At 46.1% G+C, this 13,281-nt stretch overlaps 1 protein-coding gene across 5 annotated transcripts in view; it reads right to left on the bottom strand.

The window, feature by feature from the left end:
- Positions 1-13,281, bottom strand: part of LOC127004610 (A disintegrin and metalloproteinase with thrombospondin motifs 1-like) — a 132,372-nt gene that overhangs the window by 87,264 nt on the left and 31,827 nt on the right. Inside the window, exon 1 of one of the 5 annotated variants that reach the window (XM_050872622.1) lies at positions 11,675-12,060. The exons of the other annotated variants lie outside the window; for them this stretch is intronic. The gene's annotated coding sequence lies outside the window, so the exon portion shown is untranslated. Of the gene's footprint in view, positions 1-11,674; positions 12,061-13,281 lie in introns of those variants that run through there. 5 annotated transcript variants of the gene reach the window in all.

Here is a 13,281-nt window from a genome sequence, read left to right as displayed (position 1 = left end):
ATCCAAGCACTTGTCTGGCTCTTAATCTATCTTCCACGCTTCATTCCGATAGTCATATGGGGTATCTGCTCTCCTTTGTACCTCGAATTCGTTTAATTTGTCCTTATTGCTGTCCTAATCCTCCTCCTACTCATTGTTCATCTTATTATTGTTCCTCTCATTGTCCTTGTTTGTCTTCTTTTGTTTTTTTCTATCCGTTACTCTTGTTCTTTTTATTTTTTCTCTTGTTCTTGTATTTTTGTTCTTACTTATGTTCTTCTTGTTCTTCTTACTGTTCGTCTTGTTATTGTTCTTCGCGTTGTCCTTGTTTGTCTTCTTTTGGTCTTTTCTATCCCTTACTCTTAACTGTTCTTTTATTTTTTCTCTTGTTCTTGTATCTTTGTTCTTACTTATCCTCTTCTTGTTCTTCTTAACCTTCTCCTCTACCTTCTCCTCCAGGGCACTCATCTATCACACACTCGTAATTCCACGTGTTAGTCTGGCTCTTCATCCATCATCCACGCCCCTCACCCGCCACACACCTGCCTGACGACTCTTTCTCTCCCACGCTCACCTGTCCTCGGCATCCCCTATCTACCCTCAGCTTCCCCATCCCCGACACGCCTTATTAACCCTCCCCTTACCTGCCTCTACCTGGCTTCTCTCTCTCTCTCTCTTATCTGACATTATTTAGCTTCTCTGTCCTTTCATTCATGCGGAAACACATTATTCTTTTTTTCTTTTTTTAGTTTTGTTGCCATCTCTACTTATTATTCTTTATTTTATAGTATGTTCAAGTCTTCAATAGTTTTTTTCTATCTATGTGCATCCTTTTTTCCATTCATGCAGAAACACGTTTATTCTTTATTTCCTTTTACGAATTTCGTTGTCAGCTTTATTTATCTATTTATCACCCTTTGATATTAACTAGTATGTCCAAGTCTTCAATATTTTCTTTTTTATCTATTTATGTGTTTATTTTTTCATGGCTTCGCTTTGTGTCGAGTCGTAAATAACTCAACGTTTATCTTTTGCTTTTAGTTTGTTTATCTTTTCTATATTTAAACTTTACTGGATGCGTTACAAGCGTTTCGTTGATTATCATTCTTTATATTTTTCCTCTTCTATATATTTAAATATTTATGGATGCGTTCGTAGCGGGTTGTTGATTATCATTTTCGTGCTTTGCTTAGTTTCTCGTCACCACAACAGCCTGACAAGCTACTACCATCTCTCACCATGTCACCCTTTCATCATTCTGCTCCACCGGCCTCTTGCAGACTCCTTATGTTCTTATGTTCTTATGTACTGCCTTCCCTTCTTCCCTCTGTCACCAAGATCAAGCCAGCAAAGTCCCTCCACGCATCCATACACCTCCCATCAAGATCATACATAGCTATTCGAGCGGGAGGAGGCAATGGAGGGTGAGGAAGGAGGTGAGGGAGGTAAGGAACAGAGGAGGGATGCAAGGTTACGTGAGGGGCGGGTAGGCTCTTGATCAATGTTAATTATGTTTTTAAAAGGGCCTAAAGAAAACGGAGACTGAGAGGAGTTAGGGAGGTCAAGGTTAGGTAGAGGTGCGAGCCGTCCATAGGTAAGTGTTATGTTTGAAGACACCTGAGAAGAAATAAAGACGATGGAAGTGAGGAAGAGGAGATGGAGGAGGAGGAGGAGGAGGAGGAGGAGGTGTGTCAAGGTTGGGCAGAGAGGTGAGGAATTTTCAGAGATACGTTGAGCATCATTAAGATCCGAGGAGCGAGAAGCAAGTGGTGAGGAGGATGAATTTCAAGGTTATAAAAAGAGACGAGCGGGCTTCGGACAGATGTTTAGAATGCTGAAAAGAACTTAAGGAGGGATGAAGATAACGACGCGGAAGAAGTGAAGTGTTGGAACGTGAGTAAATTTTCAAATCAAACGTTCACTGTGTTTAAAATTGAAGGCAGAAGAAAGCGACGAAGAAGCGTGCCACTATTGCGATCTTGTTTAAAAGTTCTCCATGTTAGAAAGAAATAATAAAAACCTCAGGAAAGTGACGAAAACGAAGAACATCACAGCAGCAGAGAGCGGGTTATTTCAGCATAATGTCTCTTCGGTTATAAAAAGAGGAAAACACGAAGAAATGTACTGAATAGATTTTAAAATGAAAGCTGCATAGGATCATAGGAGACTCTTGAACAACCAATAATATCCTGGATGACGGAAAGAAGCATAAAATAGGCAACGAAGAGGAGAAACGTAAAGGATGAAGGAGGAGGATGAAGAGGAACGGGTGAAGAAGAAGAGGAGGAGGCAGGGGTGAAGAAAGAGGACAAGCGTGACTGTAGATGAAGAAGCAAGAGTGGGAGAGGAAAATGAGGAGGCAAGGGGTGAAGAGGAAGGAGGATGAAAGTCAAGAGTGAAGAAAGAGAATGAAAGGCAGGAGCGAAGAAAGAGGAAGAGGATGTAGAAGCAAGAGTGGGAGAGGAAAATAAAGATGCAAGGGGTGAAGAGGAGGGAAGATAAAGAGGCAAGGGTGAAGAAAGAGGAAAAACGTGAAGGATGAAGATGGGAGATGAAGACGAATATTCACGTATACAAAGAAGGCATGTCAAGGAGAGGGTCAGGGATGAAAGACATGTCCATAAAGGTTACATAAGCTCGCCATTAGGAACCTGCTTAACGGCCTCACGAACGAAGGGAAATATAATAAAAAAAGGGTTTGCAATGCGGATGGAAAGTTAAGATAAAAACCAAGTGGCTGGGAATCGTTAACATAAATCTCTCCATAAAAAAGGGATTAGGATTTTGGATATTAGTGTGTGTGTGGGGAGAGAGAGAGAGAGAGAGAGAGAGAGAGAGAGAGAGAAAAAAGAAAGAAAGAAAGAATTGCTCACGCTTTTACCGCACACACACACACACACACACACACACACACACACGCAAGCACCTATATAAACACATCACACACCGCTACGTATGTCATTCTAACACACCAACCCGAGAGCGTGCCACAAACAACACCTGCCTACACGCCTCACACCTGTCCCCGTTCATTACACCTGTCCCCGCCACACACTGCAACTGTCTACTATGCCTCTCTATACGCACACACCTGACCCCTCCTCTCCCCTCCCCCTCCCCCCCATTGACACCTGTTTGAATGGAGATGAGCACCCGATATCCGTGACCAAATAAAAAAAAAAGAGTGTGACCTGTATATGTCTCTCTCTCTCTCTCTATCTGTTCATCTCTCTCTCTCTCTCTCTCTCTCTCTCTCTCTCTCTCTCTCTCTCTCTCTCTCTCTCTCTCTCTCTCTCTCTCTCTCTCTCTCTCTCTCTTGTTCTTTCTTTTTTTCTTTCTTTCTCTTACTTTCTCTTTTCTTCTCTTCTGTTCTTTATTCTTTTCTTTTCATTTCTCTTCTTTCTTTCTTTCTTTCTTTCTTTCTTTCTTTCTTCCTCTTCTCTTTTATATTTTTGTTTTCTTTTCCTTTTCTTTTCTTATATTTATTTTCTTTTCTATCTTTTCTTTCCCTCTTCCTTCCTTCCTTCCTTTCTCTTCTCTTCTCTCTCTCTCTCTCTCTCTCTCTCTCTCTCTCTCTCTCTCTCTCTCTCTCTCTCTCTCTCTCTCTGTGGCGCGTGTGTTTGTACGTGCGTTCTGCTGACTCACCTGAGTATATTATTATTATTTACTCACGCCGCTGTAATTTAGGAGTCATTCACAACGACCTTCAACTCACGTTTGGGCCAAAAAAACAAACACTATGGCGGGACCTTCGAAGCGACCCTCCTGACGCGACCTCGAAATGTGTTGAAGAAATAGAGAGAAACAAGAAAGAAAATTGTGTTGAAGAAAGAGAGAGAAACAAGAAAAATAATGTGTTGAAGAAAATGACAGAAGCGACCTCGAAATGTGTTGAAGAAATGGAGAGAAACAAGAAAAAAATAATTATAAAGTAGTGAAAAAAAGAAGGAATAAAGAGGAAGGAAAAGAAAGAGTAATGTGAAGTTAAATAATGCATTTCAGAAGCGACCTCGAAAAGTGTTGAAGAAAATGAAACAAGGAAAAAAACATGAATTAAAAAAAACCCGAAGGAATAAAAAGATAAAAAAGAGTAGTGCATAGTTAAATAATGCTGTTTTACGAGTAAGTTTTAAGTGATGATTTAAAGGAAAAGGATAAAAAATGTGTATAAAAACAAATAATAGGCAATAAAAAGAAATAAAAAGCGATATAAGAAAAATAATGAGGAAAATAATAGTTAGAAGTCATACCTGCCTACCTACACACACACACACACACACACACACACACACACACACAGCCAACGCCCAAGACAAGGTTCACGGCATAATAAAAAACGCAGGATATCCGCCTCGTCAGTCTGTGTGTTAGTTGATCCAAGGCATGTGACGTCACCTTTATAATAAGCTAACACCTTCAATATCACCTTCACCATCACCAACACCTTCACCACCACCACCACCACCACCACCACCATCATCATCACTACACCCACCTTTATCATTCCTATCATCATCAGACTCACATATATCCAACCTTCCACTTCCTCCTCTTTCTCCTTTCTCCCCCTACCTTATCTCATTCCTCTTCCCTTCCCCCTCCTGTTCCTCCTCCTTCTCTTGCTCCTCTTCCTCTTCAACTCTTCATCATAATAATTACCTCTATTCACCCATTCTCTTCCTCCTCCTTTCCCCTTCTCCCCCTATACTATCCACTTCCCTGCCCTTCAATAGTTATTACCAACACAACAATAACAGGCAAATAAACAAGACTAATAGAACAACAGCAATACAGAAATCCCCAAACGCAAGCACAGGTAAGATTTCCGTACAGGTTAATAGATTGTACAGGTAACATTTGCTTGATTAGCTTCTCAAATACCTTTCCGTCTTACCTCTTCTTATCTCTCTATATATACCTATTTATCTGTCTATATATATTTCTATCTAGTTTTATCAATTCTCTCCCTTTATTGATTTGCTTTATTTCCTTTTTTCTTTTCTTCTCTCTTTCTTCTTCCTTTTTCTCCTCCATTTCTGTCTTTTCTTTCTACTCCATCCCTTCTATCCAACCATCCCGCTTCCCTTTATCTCCCCTAACCACCCTTCCTTCATTCCTCTTCTACTCCCTTCCCTTCCCTTCTTCCCTTCGTCTCCAGCCATTTCACGGGACTCAGCGGGAAGTATTTATCCAGAAAACCAAACTCCTTATATTAAACACGAATTCATGGGGAGTACCTGGAGAGGCAAGGTAAAACGGACACTTCCTGGGTGAATAGGTAATGTTGAGGGGATGAGGGAAGGTGAATGGGTAATGTAATGTAATGGGGAGGGAAGGGTGGAGGGGTAAAGGGTGAAGGGTGAGGGAGTAAAGGAGAGGAAGGGTGAAATGGTGACGGGAGTGAAGATCGCTTGGGTGACTGGGAGATAGATAGACAGACAGACACAGAGACGGACAGGCAGACAGATAAACAAACACAGACAATAAAAAAATGAGGAGTGCGTGGGTGATTGGAAGATAAAGTGAGACAGACAGACAGACACACAGAGACAGACAGACAAAGAGGTATAAACAAACACATACAAGCTAAAGAAGAAACAGATTCTAAGGTAAAAGGAGGCAGACAAACACACACACAGACACAGACAGGTAAACAAACACGAACATACCGAAAAAGGAAACAGAAACCGAGAAAAATAGTACTTTACGAAGCCTTTAAAAAAATCTTGAGTGTTTGTTTTCAGAATCAACACTTGGGATGAAGAGAAAACACAAACACACACACACACACACACACACACACACACACACACACACACACACACACACACACACACACACCTGACCCCTGACTGCCCTCTTACGGTGTGTCTCCCAGGCAGGTGAACACTTAGGTAGACACAGGTAGGACACACACACACACACACACACACACACACACACACACACACACACACACACACACACACACACACACACACACACACGCACACACACACATACCAGACGCACGCCACACGCCGGGTCGGAGCGGTGACCAGCCAGCCATCCAGACCCCTTCCTCCACACTAACCTGCCCCCAACCCCACCCCCCCACCCATCTCACTCCTCTCCAGACACCTCGGCGCCTCTCTCTCTCTCTCTCTCTCTCTCTCTCTCTCTCTCTCTCTCTCTCTCTCTCTCTCTCTCTCTCTCTCTCTCTCTCTCTCTCTCTCTCTCTCTCTCTCTCTCTCTTATTTATTCGTTTCTCCTTCACACATACACGTTACGCCTGTTCTTCGTATGCCTCTAAAGCGTCCCACCTTTGTTTCATGGCTCACAAAGGCGCCTCCTGTCCTTCCCGATATGACTGTGGACAAACACATTATCGGTTCCCTCATGAGGTTGGTCTTCCGATAGCAAACACAAAAGCTCATTACCACAAACACCCAAGGACACACACACGTACAAGCACAAACACACACACACACACACACACACACACACACACACACACACACACACACCACTACCTTTCCTACTTCAATTCCTGTCTGGGTCTTACGCCACCACCTTCACCTAAGATACTACTAGGGCAGGTGACCCACTCAGTGTTACCACCTGGGCAGGGTACGCAGACCTTCCTCCACCTTTCCCTGCAGTGTTGCCAAATGCCTGTCTTCCTTTTCCACGCAGCGGCACTCCTTCTTCTGCCTCATCATCTTTCTTGACAGGCGAGAGGAAAAAAAAATCAACTGACACTCCTGATATTAATAGACCTGAACAACTCCCTGCAGTGTTCATTCAAGGTGGATTGTTTTTGTGTGTCCTTGTGTGTGTGTGTGTGTGTGTGTGTGTGTGTGAGTGCGTGCATTTGCGTGTGGAATTTCCTGGTCATAGGTGGATTTTTTATTGGTATTTCAATCGTAAATGGTACAAGCAAATAAACTTTCTTCCTCTGTGTATAAATGTTTCCCTTGTTAAAATATAAACCAAGTAAAAATATTAGAATAAAAAAATTAAAAAGCAAACATCAAACACGTATATGGGAAAGAGAGAGTCGGTCTGCGCTGTTCACTTGCACCTGACTGAATGGATAGACAGGTGTTTGGGGGGTGAGGGGGAGCTGGGGTGAGGGGGAGCTGGGGTGAGTGTGCCTGAGGTGCGAGCCGTCTGTCTATCTGTCTGCCTTTCTGTCTGTCTAACTCCCTGATCGTGGTCATAAAGCCGCGCAAAGCCTGTCATTTACTGGCACACGTATCGCATGATTCACCAGCTTATCTTCTCCTCGGATCTGTTCGCTTGTCTGTCTGTCTGTAAAGTCTGCTCATTCTGCTCTGTTCTTCTCTGTTCTATTTCTCGTATGTTTCTCTTCCTTATATATCTGACTAGTTTTATTTGTCTGTCTGTTTTATCTTTACTACTTGCTTATCATGTCTCTCCATTATAAGTTCCTCTCTTAAATGTCTCTTCTATACTTTGCTTTCTTTCTTTCTTTCTTCATCCTTTTGTTTTTTTCCATGTACCTCACTTTTTTGGTAGCTCATCTATATGTTTTGATATCTACTCACTTTTGTGGACATTTACTCTTTCCTGTCTGTCCGTGTCCTTCTAGATGTAAGTTTAAATGTCCATCTTGTCTGTCTATCTCTTGGTCTAATCTGCTCTCCTGTTTGTCTGTCTTGTTGCCTAGTCAGAGCCGCTGCCACCTGTCCTCCTGTCCTCTTTATTTTTTTCCTTCTCGTCCCTGTCTTTCTACATTTTTTCTTCTTCTTCTTATTTTTTTCTGTTTCCTCTTCTTCCTTCTTATTCTTTCCTCTTATTTTTATTCGCCTGCCTCTTCTTTTTCTTCTTCTTCTGCTTCTTCATCCCATCTTCACCGTCCCACCTGTTGTCTGCTTACCTGCCCATCCTGTCCCTTAGTCACCTCTGTTCACCTGTGTCTTGCTCACCTGCCTTCCTCAACTACTGTCACCTATCACCTTCTACTACACCTGTCTACACCCATCTGTCTTGCAACCCACCCCACCTCAGGAATACCACGCACCATCCCGATCAGGTGGACCAGGTGGGTGAGGTTATCTATCTTCCGTACTGTCGTTTGTTTATCTACCAGTCTGTTTCTTTTTATTGTGTGTGTTGGTGTCTGTCGTGTACGTGTTTCTTTCCTGTCCATCTGGTTATTTGTGAGAGTAATTATTTCTCATGTTAACCTGATTTCCTTTCTCAGATCTAGATTTTATTCTCTCTCTCTCTCTCTCTCTCTCTCTCTCTCTCTCTCTCTCTCTCTCTCTCTCTCTCTCTCTCTCTCTCTCTCTCTCTCTCTCTCTTATCTTGACCCTGCCCACAAAACAGAACCGCAGATAACCTTCAAACACACACACACACACACACACACACACACACACACACACACACATACGAGGGATCCTTATTAACGCAAACTCACACACAGGAAACACGAAATCGGCCCCAAACAGCGCGCTTAATTATTTCAAGGAAGGGAAGGGTGAGTCAAGGGGTTGTTGTAGTGTTTTTCCGGGTGTTTTTTTTTTTTTTTTACTGATTTGCTTGTTTGTGACGTTGTGAGGTGTTTATGTGGTGTATTTGTGTGTGTGTGTGTGTGTGTGTTTTAGTCTGTGTTTTGTTTGTTTGTTTGTTTTCAATGAACGTCGCTCTGTTTACAGACGTTTATTTTTCCTTACATTCGACTTTGTTTAGGTAGAATAATAAAAAAATAATAATACCGTGTGATTTTACAATGAAAGTAGTTACACGATTTCATTTTCTGTCATTACTTCAAACATAAAAAAAAAAAACCACACACAAACATGACATAGTAAAATACGCTGAAAAAAAGTGCCTTCGTGTGTTACTGTGTATTACATTTAAGAAGAACTATTGACGATCAAATTAAAACTTGAGTCGTATTAACATCACTTGTATAGAAAACACACAAAGAAAGTGGAGTCGAAAACACGAAGAACAAACACCGCGATGAAAGAATAAATACCAAGTCATCCTTTATTACGAGAGAGCGAAAGAGATAGATAGATAGATAGAAAGATAGATAGATAGATAGATAGATAGATAGATAGATAGATAGAGAGAGAGAGAGAGAGAGAGAGAGAGAGAGAGAGAGAGAGAGAGAGAGAGAGAGAGAGAGAGCACTAGTAATGTTGACCGCAGAACCTATAATGGGCAGTAGGCTTAAAGGAGTCGCAGAAACAGGAAGAGAGAAATACGAAATGAACGAGTTGAAGAAGGGGAGGAGGAGGAGGAGGAGGAGGAGGAGGAGGAGGAGGAGGAGGAGGAGGAGGAGGAGGAGGAGGAGGAGGAGGAACACAGCCTCGCCAAACCTTTTAAAGACTATCACTATCCACTATCCACTATCACCTCTACACGTCAGATCATACAGACAGGCACAAACACTCCCACCTCATGCACAAACACCACCCACGATAATCAAACCAACACAGAACTCTTACATATAGTACAAACTTAAAACCCGACGGACACAGACACCCACACAGACGCTACCCTGCCATCTCAACGCCTACCATCCACGTGAAATCACAACCAGACCGTCCCAGATCTGGCATGCCCGTCACCCCATTATATAACCAATATACACAACAGGCACGTTCTCAGACATACACAGACACCTCCAGCAGCGCCCACATATCACAAGCTTCACACTCTCACACTCCCAGACAGGCCCATCTCTGCCATGCCGGTTACACAACACAGACACATTGACAGGCCCATCTCTGCCATGCCGGTCACGCAACACAGACACATTCCCAGACATTCTCAGTCACTTCCAGCAGCGCCCACACCTACCCTCCCTCCTACCAGTCCCACACAGACCCCACTCCTAGTCCGGCAACATCTCCGCTCCACTGTAAAAGCCTTCGGGATCAACACTTCGTCCATCACCGCCACAAAACGTCCATTAGTCAGCGTGTTTGTTGCGGTCTGTCCTGCGCCTCTGCCTCTGAGAACACCTGGCGTCTTATAAGGAGAACACGGGAGTCACGACCGCCGGTGTTGTGATGAGGACGACACACGAAAATCAGGGGGCACTAAACTAACGTGAAAGAATGTCAACTTTTTTTTTCCCTTTTCACACTCAGATGATGGGTTTACGAGGGCTTATATATTTTTTTTCACAGGTAGGCCGTTGTGTATGTGTATGTTTGTTACTAAGGAGGGTCTCTTTATACTGGTGTTGAGTTTGGAAAGAAAATAGAGGTAACGGTTTGGTGATTTTCATTTTTTTTTCTTGTCACGAGGAAGTCTTAAGCGCAGTGATGCCTATCGAGATCTTGGGGTTCAGTGCGAGACCAGTTGAAACACACACACACACACACACACACACACACACACACACACACACACACACACACACACACACACACACACACACACACACACACACATCTACGTCCCCGCCAACTCGTGCTTACGGGCCACGGGAGGCGAACGATAAAAAAGCTACATAAAGCGTCGTCTCTCTTCGTTGTAGGACATTAAACACGACTTAATGTCGAGACATGACAGCGGCAAGGACGTATTATGACGGCAAAAAAGACGCGGAGTTGTTATTCAATGCAAATTAGAAGGGGTGATTAAGAACCCACGTCCGCTTCTCTTCACTTTCCTCGGACACTGAACTATGCACATCCCCGCGGGGCCTGACGGGGAGCCGCGGGAGGAGGGAGGGTCGGGCGAGCCGCGTCCCATTCATTCCAGGACAGCCGGCGGGTCACGGGGCAGCCTGGCGGGCACTCCACCTGGTCTGGCCGCCTGGTTACTCATCCCCGCGCGTTGACCGTCTGGCGGACTCTCTGGATCAGTTCATTTTGCCAGCGCCGTCAAGACTATCCGATTCAGCGCGTTTTGGTGAGCTACAACGCCCCTACCACTACTATAACCACAACCACTATTACTATTACTACTACTACTACTACTATTACTACTACAATTGGAGATGCTACGGTTTTGTCTTTTAAATTATCTCTCGACGCCCGGCGCAAGCTCATTAGTTTTCTTGTTGTGGGCGGGGTGCGTGAGGCGTTGTGGGCGTGGGCCTGGGCGCGCTGCGGTGGGTGGGAGAAGTGGTCAGACAACCAAGTTACCGAGAGCCGAGCACAACCTACACCGGATCGCCTTGAGACACACACAGGCTATATCTAGCGAGTGAGTAGTCTGCTGTTCCTCAGCCTCCAACACAAAGTATGTCTCCTCCTCACGTGGGAAGAGCGTGTCTGCCTCCGTCTGCCCCTCCGTCGCCCGGTGGTCACACGTCACCACAGAATCATCCGCCGAGACTTTCACCAAAGGCTCCGTTATAGTTCAATAAATAGACGTAAAGGCGTTTAATGGACTCTTCAACAAATAAAAGCAATCTGTTTCCTCTGCACTGCCGCCCCGCCGCGGCGCACAGGCTCCCCTCGCAGGGCGGCGCGTGACGCTCCACGGGTTCACTTTTTGCATGGCATTGAGATTTCCTTGGTTCTCACATCAGTATCAAAGCACTTGGGTTCAGCTGGCTTTTAGCGCATAAACGTAATGAAGCATTGTTATGTGCGGTGCGACGTCACAGGCGTTGGTGTGTTTTATGGTGGAAGACAAGGACACTAACTGTGGCACTGATGTACATGTATGTGTATGTTTGTGTGTCTATGTAGGGAAGGACAGCACACACACGCACCTCTGGAACGGTCGGGCCGCCGGGCTATCTTCTGCAGTACAGTCTCCGCAACGTCACTTTCACGCTGTGGCTGGGCTTGCTGTGCGGCGCGGCGGTGCCTCCTCCACACACAGCCAGTGTTATCCCTTGGGCACACACAGGCACTGATCACCAAAACACAGTCCACAAGCACCACTACACACGTCTGGCCCGTCTCCCTGGACGCTCCGCTTAGGGCGCGGTGACTCGGGCAGCAGCAGCAGCTAGCTGGCGTCACGGGCCCTGGGACTGCAAGGGACACTCCGGGGTGAAGGCTGTCCCTGACTGGAGTCCCGGCGGAGGAGGGAGCGTGTGCGAGACGTGGGGGCCGTTGAGACGGACTGAGTCCTCCGCCCAGCCACGGACAGTTATAAGCGGCGGGTCGGAACCTTGGCTGTCCTGAGACCCGCGCCGCGCGAGGGCGCCACCGCCCGCCCCATCACGCACCCTCGCTGCGCTCCCCGCAACACTCAGCCACGGGACAAGTAATCACCATAAGAATTTCATCTTCAATACACAGAGTCCCACACGGGAAGCCATCGCATGGAGGCCTGGGTAAGGAGGCGGGCACTAAGCGGCCCCAGTAAGACACGCTGCTCGGGCTTTCATTTTACCTGGCTACAAGTTGTACCTCCCGTTAGGACTTTCTTTGCTTCACTGATAAAGATTCCTCTCATGATTAAAACACGGCATCTTTAATTACGGCGGAGATGAGTTTGGGCTCAGAAGGAGGGGAGGAGGGGAAGGGAGATGGGGAGGGGCGGGAGGGGGGCGGGTAGAGGCACCGCCACCCGAGCACCCCGCCGTCTGTCTGCCCTCTTCCTGGAACTCCTTACCTCGCTGTACTATTACTCCTGCTGCTACCACCACCACCACCACCACCCTAACCCCCTCCTTCTCCTCCTCCTCCCTCCCCCCGAACTTCTCCTCCACCGATTCCTCCTCCTCCACCACCTCCTCCTCCTCCACCACCTCCTCTTCCTCCTCCTCCTTCCCCCACTTTCACTATCAGCATCAGTTCCACAGGTGCGTCTCGTGAGTCCTGAGGTTATTACCCCAATTACGCCATTACAGGTGCTGGTGGGCCGGGGGGCGGAGGGGGGGGGGGCCGGTGCAGGCAGCGCATCACTCACCCGCCACTCACAATTACAAAGTTACATCAGCGGCGGCGGTTCGTGTTTCTTGCCGCGAGTCACCGTCAGCGCCGCCGCCGCCCCGCCACGTCCCTCTCTCCTTGACCCTTAAGCTGGAGCATCGGACCACAGGAATGAAAAATGGCAGACGAAGGCATGAACGAAGGCACCTGAAGAAGACTGCGATGAAGGCTTGCGGGGTTGTGAATAGTGGGATGGATGATACTACAGAGGGTCAGGGATGGGAGGTATAGGAAGGGCACGGACGAGGAGTAATGCGGTATGGGAGTTTGAGGGTGGAGCAGGATATGTGGCAGGACATAGTGGAGTGGGCAGGGCAAGGCATGAGTGTTGGGGTTAGGGTGTCCAGGAGGCAGGGCAGGGTATGGTGTTGGGGTTAAGGTGTCCAGGAGGCAGGGAGGATATGAGGCAGAATGATAGGAGAGAGGGTCAGGG

Source organism: Eriocheir sinensis, chromosome 28 (genome assembly GCF_024679095.1).
Source record: "Eriocheir sinensis breed Jianghai 21 chromosome 28, ASM2467909v1, whole genome shotgun sequence".
In the NCBI taxonomy this organism is placed as follows: domain Eukaryota; kingdom Metazoa; phylum Arthropoda; class Malacostraca; order Decapoda; family Varunidae; genus Eriocheir; species Eriocheir sinensis.
Note: the sequence above shows the minus strand (reverse complement) of the source record. Positions and strands in the feature narration are given on the sequence as shown.